An 11651-nucleotide genomic window follows, 5' to 3' on the forward strand; every position below is an offset into this window, starting at 1 on the left:
TGTAAGCTCTGAGTCAGTGACACCCTTCTGGACCCACTGGTCATGTGGCGGAGGTGAAGGGATTCTCTTGCAGTGGACCCCGTGGATCCAGTTGGCCTTCCCCTCCACTCGAACGGCTGACCTCGTGGAAAGAAGGTCCACCTGGGCTGGTCGTTCTTTGTCCTCTGAAAGTTTTTCACGAGAATCCAGGATCCAGGGACAATGGAGTGACCTGGAGTCTCAGAGACCGGAGGCAGGGTGTTGTGGACCTGTTGATACAAAACACGCAATTTAGCCGTCAATTCATACAAGTAATCAAGCAAAATAGGGTGTTCTAGCTCGCTGAACTTTGTGGGTCTAGGCACTCCCCATATGTTGGCTGGCCGGCCAAAGACAATTTCGTAAGGGCTGAGTTTCACTCGCGAATGCACAGTCATTCTGGTGGATAGGAGTGCTAAGGGTAGAGCGTCAGGCCATTTAAGACCTGTGCTCGCTTGGATTTTGGCCAATTTAAGTTTTAGCGTGCCATTGTAACATTCTACTAATCCAGCTGATTGGGGGTGATTTGCAGCGTGGAACTTCTGCCTAATGCCTAGCCCTTCACACACTCTTTTCATCACACGACCCACAAATTCACTTCCGTTGTCAGACCAGACCATTCTAGGCATTCCAAACCTGGGGAAGTACTCTTTTACAAGGGCTTTTGCTGTGGACAAGGCAGTATTGTCTTTTAGGGGATAGGCTTCTACCCATCTTGAGAAGGCACAAACAACAACGAGCACGTATTTTAAGTTGTTGCACCTCTCCATATGTATGAAATCTAGCTGCAAAACCTCGAACGGATACGTAGGAGGTGCAAAATGACCAGCTGGAGTTGGGGTTCCCCTACCAGGATTGTGCTTCAGACATACCATGCAATTCTTGACAACATTCTCTGCACACTTGGGAATCCCTGAATTCTTCCACACTGGGGCCAACAACTCGCAAATCCCTTTCACGCTGATATGAGCCATTCCATGAGCCATTGTAACCACTGCAAGCACATATGCATCAGGCAACAACCATCTCTGATGCTCTGTCAATTCAACCCAACAACCATTTGTATCCATTCTACCTGTACTCTCTCTCCACGTGCTCAACTCTTTCTCTGTGGCCTCAGCTTGGATGGACTTCACACTCTCTATCGTGTCCTCACATATTCCAACGTCACCAGTCCATCTCTCAGGGCCTGCAACATACATTCGGCTCATCACATTCTTTGCCGTTTCTTTAGCGGTCTCATCAGCAAATGCATTTCCACGACCAACATCATCAGTCACCTTCTTGTGAGCACTACATTTCACAATCGCCTTTTGCAGAGGTAAGGTCAGTGATTCAAGAAGCTCATTCACCAACTGACCATGCTGAATCTTAGCTCCATGCGAAGTCAGGAACCCACGTTCTCTCCACAATCGTCCAAAACTGTGAGCCACTCCAAACGCATACTGACTATCAGTGTAGACAGTCACTCTCATTCCTTTAGACAATATACATGCTCTCGTTAGTGCAACTAATTCTGCGGCTTGAGCTGAACCATGTGGTATTCGTGCAGTTTCAACAACTGTGTGCAAAGAAAGCACGCACTTCTCTCTGTGTTCTTGGCACATTCAATTTCGCTATTGCCTGAATTCTTTCTGGGGTCAGTTTCCTTCCCTCCTTCGATAAGAGGTGACCTAAGTAGGTCACTTCTTGTCGGCAATATTGAAGCTTGGAAAGTGACACCTTGTGATGCAGATCACACAGATGACGCAATAATGTCAATGTGGCCTTTTAACAAATTTTCTCAGTGTCTGCAGCAATGAGCAGATCATCCACATATTGTACAAGAGTAGCACCTTTAGGTAAAACAATCGTGTCAAGCTGTGCTTTCAAAGCTTGACTGTATATTGAGGGGCTTTCACAGTAGCCTTGAGGAGCGCATTTAAAGCGCAAACTTCGACCTCCTAAACTGAAGGAAAAGATATCCCTGCTCTCCTCAGCAATTGGGATGCTGAAGAAAGCATTCTTTAGGTCAATCACCGAAAACCATGAAGCAGAAGCTGGAATCATAGTCAATAATGTGGTAATGTCGGGGACAACTGGGAATTGTGGCACAACTATCTTATTTACTTCTCGAAGATCAATCACAAATCTGTACACAGGTGGCTGAGAAGGGTCAGTTCGTTTTAAAACAGGCAGAACAGGACTATTGCAAACATTGCCTCGTGTTTCCTCAATCACATCCTTTTCAATCAATTTGTAAACGATTGCTAGCAAAGCCTTTTCACCCTCATTAGATATTTTGTATTGGGGAATTCGTGGCATTTTGACATTGGACTTCAATGTTACAACATATGGTGGAATTTCTAAAAGACCGACATCATTAGGACCAGTAGCCCAAAGAATATCTGGGAGAAGTGACAATTCTGCTGGAAGTGCATCTCTCGACAAATACATGGGAGAAACCACTTTCTTACCTAAAGTAAGTTGTACTCCTGAAGGAGAACAGTACAAAGTCGCATACAATCTTTTTAGCAAATCTAATCCTAGCAAATTTTCACCACAACCTGTCGTCAGAATAAGGGGTGCTTCGAATTCACAAGGACCAACAGAAAGAGATAAAGGGTCAGAAATCGGATTTCTAACTGGGGCGCCAGAAAAACCTACAGAAACGTTCATTTCGCCAGACAAAGGTGCGCCAGGGAGTTTGGAGTGCATAATAGAACTCTTTGTAGCACCAGTATCCAACAGAAAAGGTTCTGACACACCTGATGTAATCACCTCAACGTAAGGTCCATTCTGATCTACTGGAACTGAAACAACTCCCTCTCTTTGTCTATGGCTGTCCTAGCAATCATTACCTTCCCAATGCTCATCTTCTGTGTAATAATCATCAACGTAGTATTGAGCTGTCCTGTCAGATACGTTATTTTGCTGATCAAACCTGTTCATAGAGTTTTGTGGTGGAAGGGGACGTGTGTCCTGAGGGGCGTTTCCACGCCCTCTACCTCTAGGTGCTTGCTGACTGCCACGACCTCTAACACCAGAAACTCCATTTGCACGTTGTAATAGAATAGGACAATTATACTTGTAATGACCCTCTTGTTTGCAATATAAACACTGGTTGGGGCCTACAGGTACACGGGGTTGAGTATACTCGAATCTTTGCGAGTTCCTCTGATACTGTTGAGGCTGCTGAAAAGTATTTTGGTAGTGATTTTGGCCATTAATATTTTGATTACCACCACCACGTGGCGGATAGGCTTGCTGTAGCAAAACCTTCGTTTTCAGTTCTCTAGTTTTCTTTTCCACTTTATCTTTCTCATCTTTGTCCCTATTCTCGTAATATTGTGCGGTAGCCAATATCTGGGCTGAAGATGAGACTGCCCAAGAACTTTCTGAATCTTTTAATTTTTTACACAATTCTGGAAGCAGATTGTGCACGAATTTATCGACAAATAATCTCTGACCACCTTCTGTGGTCATGTCTTGACCGCTGTGGTCAACAAATGTTTCTTCAAATCTGGTGAAGAAATCTGAGACTGTTTCTTCTTTCTTCTGTTTGCATGCAGACAACTTATCCCAATTTACGCGTATTGCAGGCATTATCGTTTTCATGTAATCTACTATTTTACCAGGGAGTTCTGCTATCAAAGGCTCAGGCTTGGCACTACCAACTTGTCGGGCATCTGCAGCAGTAATATTAGCCCATGTGTCACCTAATTCCTGGTCATGATCTATATGACGAATTTTACCCCATAAAGGCTGTGGAACAACATTTCCAAATAACATATCGATATCGGCTAAATTCATTATACATGACCCAGCAGTTTGCGACAACTCTTTATAGTACCCTGCAGGATTTTTACGCGGATCTGGTAATGTTTGTTTGAGTGCTAAAACTTCAGCTCGCTTCCAGGGGACATGTAACCATACACGCTGAAAGTGTGGCAGAATAGGTGGGACAGCAGTCGTGTCACCCTCTCTCCATTGTGGGGGAACTCTCATAGGGTATTGTCGCGCCTTTTTCCTACTGGATGTATTAGATTCAGATGGTGACCCAGAACTGCTTCCCTTACTCCGATATGATAACATTTCAACTGCTTTCTCCACATCTGGACCTACAATCATACCCTCTCCGAACCTAAACCGTACACGACACATCTCTCGTGGGATGCATTCCTGATCATTGTCTTCTAAATCCTCGCAAAGGAAAACACACATCTGTTCGAAAACATATCTCTGTGTCGCTGCTGCCCATTGATGGAAGACTTCCATGACAGACTGTACATCATATTTTACGGTGTCCATGACCCATTTCCGTGCTAAACTATTCAGTGAATCTCTCTCTTGATAATCTGGTAGTTGACTTCGCAACTGTCTTCTTCCCATGTTAGGGGTCGTAGTAGGCGACCCGAAAAGAGGTAAAAGAAGGTTAGTAACAGTGCTGGCCATTTTCTGCCGAATGGAAGGTGAAACTGAAGGACAAACAGATGGAAAAACGGGGTGAGATAAGGCAGGGGTAGAGATAGCAGAAGAGGTATCAGGGGAAATAGAGGGGGCACTAGGCAAAATCGTAGAGGGAGCATTAGGAGATGTAAAAAGTACAGTAGGCAAAATTGTAGACAACACAGGTGAAACAGAGGTGGTCGGTGGGCCTGAAGGAGGCTGCACCGAAAAAGCAGGAGCCAGCTGAAGAACAGCTGGTGGGTGCTGTGGAGGAGCAGGAGGCGTAGTTTGCGCAACTAAAGGTTGCGGGGGTGCTGTGGCATTCTGCGCATAGGGGGGTGGTGAATTTAGTAAATGCGACATTAATGGGTCTTTTTCATGCTCTTTTGCTGCCTCTTTCTGAAGAGACGGCAAAACTGGATAACACTTATCTATTGCCATTTTACGTTGCCTGTGCAACTGCTCATTCATCTGCTCTTCTTCATTATCTTTAAACTGCACAGCAGCTTGCATTACTGAAAGTCCCCCTTCTCTCTTATTTTTCTTAGCTAATTTAATTTCTTTTTGTTTGGCTTCTGTACGCCATAAGCGGAAAGAGTCAAACATCGCCGGCTGGGCTTTCTTTTTAAAGAGTTTCACTTCAAGGTTGTCTAAGATTTCGGAATCAAAGCTACCATATTGTGGCCATTTTAGAACACCATCTTTCCTGGTGTATTTAATCCATACTTCGTTGTAGGTGATGGGGCCTACCCCATGTTTTACATATAGCTCATAAGTCGGAGTTCCAACTGGAGGAACCGGACATGAGTCCTCCAATCGGGAGTCCCTATTATTACCACCAAGACAAAACAAATTCCCAAGTCTAAGACTAGGCATCTCCGCTCTCTAGTCTAGTTCCAAACTTCAAAGGATTATCGATTACGATATTTCTCGTGAATACACGAGTCCTTCGGTTTTGGTGCTTGCAAGTACCAATACAAAACTTTGTATCCCAAAGATACCCAAAACTAAGTCCAACTAAAGACTGGGAGACGCTCCACTTATACTTAACTGAAATATCGATGACGTCACCAGAAGACTCTTCTTAGTGTTTCGCTCTACCAAACTTCAAGGGTCCAAATCAGGGCGATAGCCAGGGCAGCAGTCCTTGTAGCCGTCGGGAAGCGGGGAACCTCGCAGCAAAGACCTTCGGACCACGTCGACATGCAGGGGTCGATGAGGTGGTTGGCCGTCCTCCGGAATTTCCACACGAAGCACCTCACGATCTTCAGGCTGACTGGTACCACTGGAATCGCCCCAAACGTTGGGCGCCAGCTGAGGTACTGGGTTTTTAAGAACCGGCAACCCAGCGGTGCCAGGGAATCAACACCCAGAGACCTCGGGTTCTTCCTGATCCAGACCACAGAAACTCAGAGTCTTCTAGGTGAAGTCAAAGATTAGTTTATTGGCTGCAACCAAGGTAACAAGTGTCCTAGAAGTACAATACGGGTATATTCTCAGGAGACTGCACGCCTTGACAAAGTCAGGCTTCTCTTCTTATACACAATTTTAGGCTTCAGGCAAAACATTCTTGGTTGTAAAGTAAATCGTTAACATATTTTTAGTACAAAGAAAAAGCAGAGTCATGATGACATGTCCATATTTCACTTCGTGCTGCCTACAACAAATCATTTGGCAAGGCCCAACATTTCATCAGATATCACTGGACCCCTAATAAAAACGGGCACCTCCCCACCATAAAGTAAGTGAAGCAAAAGAGTGGAGATAGATGTGAGCGAGATATGGCAGGTGCGCGCGCTGAAATGGTTTTATGGTTTGTTGAGCCTAGATGCTATCTTGCTCGGCCACTGGGAGGGGAACTGACCTAACGAGTTCGGCCTGAGGCAATGGTTCCAACTTGTACAGGTCATGGAAAAGTCGATTAAGGAGTATGTGCCCTTGTGGAATCAAATTCAGCTGGATTAAGGCCTATGTAAAGGGCAACACATAAATGAAAGCCAAGGGTTCAGAATGTAAGTGACGATTTCGAGGTGAAATCGTCACTCGAATAGGCTGAAAATACATGTACATGATGTACTCGTCGTTCTCGGTCATTTGATACCAAATTCGTCATGTTTCGACGAAGTTTTAATTCTCGAGTCCAGAACTATTATATGAATCCAGATTTTCAGAACCACAGTAGACTTAACACACAAGAAAACAGAGACCACTGAGAGAAGACCATTGGGTAGAACCCAACCTAAAAAGGCCCTCTCAGAGCGAGGAGGATGAATGGGAGTTAAGGAATCTGCAGCTAGAGTGTGTCTCTACCAGATACACCGTTACTGAAGGTAAGTAACTTGCTCATCTGATGGAGACATCTAGCCGCAGATTCCTTAACTTAGAATGGATACCAAAGCATTACCCTATTGGTGGAGGAGCTGAGACTGAACACCAACCAAGTTCCAAGAGAACAAATCTGTCAAAAAGAGTGACTAAAACAGGTGGGGAAAGCAAGCGTGGCAGACACTAGACCCTTGAAGCTCTCTGTAAGGGAGCAGTAGCAAATAAAGTCAATGGCACCACAGTCCGTCAGAGGACAGTACAAGACGTCCCTCGTCCAGGAAGGGACAAAGAGAAGACACAGAAACCAGAATGGTGGGTCCACAAAGGAAAAAAAGACATAAGCGACTGTAATGAGAATGGAAAGTCAAACTGTGCAGGATCTCGTGGATCTGCAAAAACAAAGATAGTCCCAAAGAAGGACAAAACAGCATAACAGAGTCAGAACATACAAAATGAGCATGCACCCCAATGGGTACCAGAAATGACAGGTGGGAGATAGATATCACCCCTGTAGAGATAAACAAAACCATGACTACAAGGAACACACATTGTATGTGGATAATAGGGATACACAGAAGCAGACAGTGTAGACCATAGGAACCACACCACACGTGCAAAAGCTCAGCAAATGTAGCATTGCCAGAACACACACGCTCTGTCTTACTGCCAACCCATCACATGGTAGTCATACTGACCAACTATACCCAGAGGCACAGTGGTCAAGGGGATCGGCAGAAACCAGGCATACAGAAGGCTCGCTCTGAAAAGAAAGAGAGAGGAGAGAAACTGGGGCTAAGAAACCCAAGATATTGCAACCTGAAAGAAACCGACTATGTGTGCCTTCCCACCGTGTGTATAGATAGCATCAGATACATATATATATATATATATATATATATATATATATATATATATATACACCCACATACCTACACAGACATACATATGTTGGTTTCTTTTTTTTCCTTTTTTTTTTTTATTAAAGACAAGGGATACTCGAAGAGCATGCCCACGACAAATACAGAAGCCCGCACAATAGGTACCAATGGAACCATAGAAGGACATAACATATGTCAAACACAGTAAATCACATACATATACAGTCAGAAATATATATAACCATATACAGACACTGCATAAATAACCATGAGCATCCCTGAATAAGGAAACTGCGAAGGATAACATCAGTAAAGGCCATGAGGAGAGGGACCTGAGCCCCTGCTTGGCAATAAGCAGAGAGTCCCTGCCTGGGAAGTGCAGAAGAAAAAAGTGGGGGTCGGCGGCAAGACAACGTGCTGTAGGAACATGTCTGGCATAGGACCAATCTGCTGACAACCGAAAACCCAGAGAGGTTCTGAGCCAAGAGTGAAGACCACTCAGGGACTGAGCCATGAGGGAAGCACACGGACAGAAGCATTTCCCACCATCACAGAGTAAAGAGGAGACCGCAGCCTGCACTGTGGCACATGGTGGACCAGCAGGCACCAGTATCTGTGAGCGTATGTGTACCCACATACCGTGTCAGAACTGAAAGCGGAATAGAAGCTGGTCCAGAACATGTCCACGAGAGACACTGGCTTACGGCTAAGACAGCCAATATAGGTAGAAGGGCCAAAGGCAAGAAATAAAGATGGGAAAACGCCGGGGCGTGCCAGTCGTGGCGTACCCACACAATACTCTGGAGAAGTCTGCCTCCACAGAGGCAGGAGAGAACTACGGACCAACCATAAAATACAAACATGTAAGCTGCAAGGAGAGCTACGTCACCCAGGTGGGACTCACCAGAGGAGAACTCCCACAACAGCAGGCAGCCTTACGCTAGAGCCCTATGGCATGAACAACAGGAAAATACCCCAGAGGGAAAGAAAAGAACAATCCTAAGGGGACCTCATGGGATCCTCAGGATGGACCCACACCATCCGAGAAGAACAGTTCCTGAAGCATTGTGTACAGACACACACACACACCACCCAGGAAAAACACTTCCTGTGGCAAGGTAAAATGGCTATACAATAACCACTGAATACCTCACATAGGGTATGTCACATCCTTATAAAAAACAAGGGAATACCTCTTGAGACTAGCTATTAGACAGAGGAGTCAAAAATAAGGGCAAAAACAGCTGTCTAGCTGTACAGACCGTTGGGAAATAACAGCTTGAACACAGAGACGGATACTGGAGAAAGCAGCGACAATACTGCAACCAAGATCAGAAGTCCGCACAAGGACTAGAAACAACTTAAATCACAAAAAACGAGACATAGGAAGCTTGACCGCAGAGACTGCATGACTGTCAAAAAGGTGGGCCCCATCAAAGGGCAAATCTCGAAGATGCTCCTGCACATTTGCAGGAAAACTGCCATCACGTAGCCAAGCATGGCGACGCAGAGCAACTTACCTGGCCATAGCCGACCCACGCAGTCAGTGGTGTCCATGGCTGACCAAATTGAAAACTGTGCCAGTTCACGACCACCTTACAGTTTCTGAACCAGGTCAGCCCCAGGGCCTTCTGGAAGAGAGGGAAGGACTCAACAGAGTCCCAAAGTAGCTTGTGCAAACACGCAGGACATGTTCAAGGGCTGAGCTTTTGGACGTATATATATATATATATATATATATATATATATATATATATATATATATATATATGTCGACCACACATCTTCAACCATCGAGATTCCCTAGTAGGCAGAAGTAACGGAGGAGTGGAGGAAGGCAGCGAGGCTGAGGCTGCCTGGATGACCAGCCCTTGAGCCCTAGGGTGGAGGGACAAACAGTCATTGCCCGGCTCCAGATTACTCTGTCTATGTGCGACTGCACGATCCACAGGGTCCCCTGGTGAGGGTCTCGCCCAAGTCCCCAGAAGAATGTCATACAACGACCCGCCAAAAGGCAGCAAGGGTTCGACATCCATTTTGCCCTTGTGGAGCAGATCCAACAAGGGGTCAGAAGGCATATGAGACTGGGAAGGGTAAACCCCCCAGGGTCCGCATCCTCCATGAGCAAAGGAGCAGCAAGGGGCGTCACCTGCACTGAACGACGTCGAGACGGCGTTGCATCGACGCCGAAGAAGACTCCATTGACCGGAGTAGGGACGGCGCCGGCTCAACATCTGCTGTGATGGGAGACTGCGGTGTGGGATGGCGTTGACTCTGAGACAAAGCCCCTGCTGCGGCCGCATCAGACGTCATCACAGGAAGCCTCACAGGGCTGTGCTTGGACGCCATAGGTGGACTGCAGCCTGACGTCTGACTGGGAAGTTCCACCTGGCCAACTCCCGACGTCGTAGCGACTCCAGTACCGGAGAGAGGGCACTCGATTGACGCAGAGGGTGAACCCACCGGTGAGCTCCTAATCTGAGTCCCCCAATGGGGCCCAAAGGCACACCAGGGAGCGGTGGAGACCCAAAGATGGCCCACAAAGCCCGGAAATACGCTTCCATCTGGGTCCTAGTCACCCCAACACCTGTAAATGGTGGTAGGTGGCCCTCTGCTGATAGGCTGTGCCCGGTGAAGACCGGGAGCACCAACGTCACAACTTGAGGCAAATGGCCTCCGTGACTTCTTCTTGTGCTTACCTGCGGAAGCGAGCAACATCTACGGGAATGACTCCGTGACCTGCCCCGAACCGGTGCTTTGATCGAGTTGGAGAATGGCGACGCTTGGACTCCGAACAGCACATCTGGGCGGACAGTATCTTCAGCCGACATTCCCGCAGAAACTTTGGCTCCAGCTTCTGACAGGCATGGCATTCCTCGGAGTCGTGGTGCTTGCCCAAGCACCACATACAGATTGCGTGTTGATCCGTTGCTGGCATCTGCCGCATACAGGTCTCACACGATTTGAAGCCCAAAGGCATCGCACATTTTTCCCGGAAGCAAAAAGGCATCAGTTAGGCCTAAAAGGACCAAACAGAGGAACCAATTCTCCCGGATCTACGTTGCGGGCGCAGAAAAGAAGAAGCCTGACGTCTGCGCACCGGTAGGGACTTATATGCCCCTACTGATGTCATATCCATGGACAACATCAAAGCGGAATCATACGACTCCGTCCCCAGCGCGCAGAGGTACTGCTGAAAAATCTCCAGATTGTTGGAGGAGTATGGCGATTTCATATCTTCCTGTGTCTAAGTATAATTTGATCTGGGATGTTTCCTAAAGTTTTGAGTTTTTTTTTTATTTTTTAGAGGATAAAAATGAGGATTTAACACTGAAAGATTTATCATTGAAGTTGACTATGTTGTTTTGCTTCTTCTTTTAGACGAGTTTCAGATGTGAGATCTTTGGATATTTATAGTGGAATGTATACATTGGTTTTCAACAACATTTATTTAGCCTTATTTCAATGAGAAGTTATGTGTGGTGCGTTGTATTAAGAAAGAACTACAAATGTAAGGCATCAGGGTGTGAATCAGTTGGTTATTTATTTTAAGAATCTAATAACATCTGTATCATTTAACGCCGGCTAGGTGGGTTAAGGAGATTATGATGCTGGTGTGGATTCAAGTGTTTGGAGTTTATTCCGTGAGGTTTGCAACTACCACACTATCTCAAACTGATCAGAGCCTTGTTGTTGAGAACATGTAACTCCAACAAGACCTCTTACCTTCCTGGTCAGTGTCACTGCTCTCCTCCGCGCAGCTCCACTGTTAAGGGTCTGCCCTTGAGCCCGAGCTCCTTACAGGTAGGTGTCCGAGGCCCTCCTCCACCTGTATGCTCCTGCCTGCGCCACATCCCTGGTGGTGCAGTGGAAGAGCACCCTGCTCTTCTGCTATTCCGCTCTGTCTCCTCTGTTCTCTCCTGCCTCTTTTCTCTTGCCTTTTTGTCTTTCTTTTGCCACTTTCTCTTTTCCTTTCTCTTTCTTTTGCTGCTTTCCCTTTTC

Source organism: Lissotriton helveticus, chromosome 9, assembly GCF_964261635.1.
Source record: "Lissotriton helveticus chromosome 9, aLisHel1.1, whole genome shotgun sequence".
NCBI classification, from domain to species: Eukaryota; Metazoa; Chordata; class Amphibia; order Caudata; family Salamandridae; genus Lissotriton; species Lissotriton helveticus.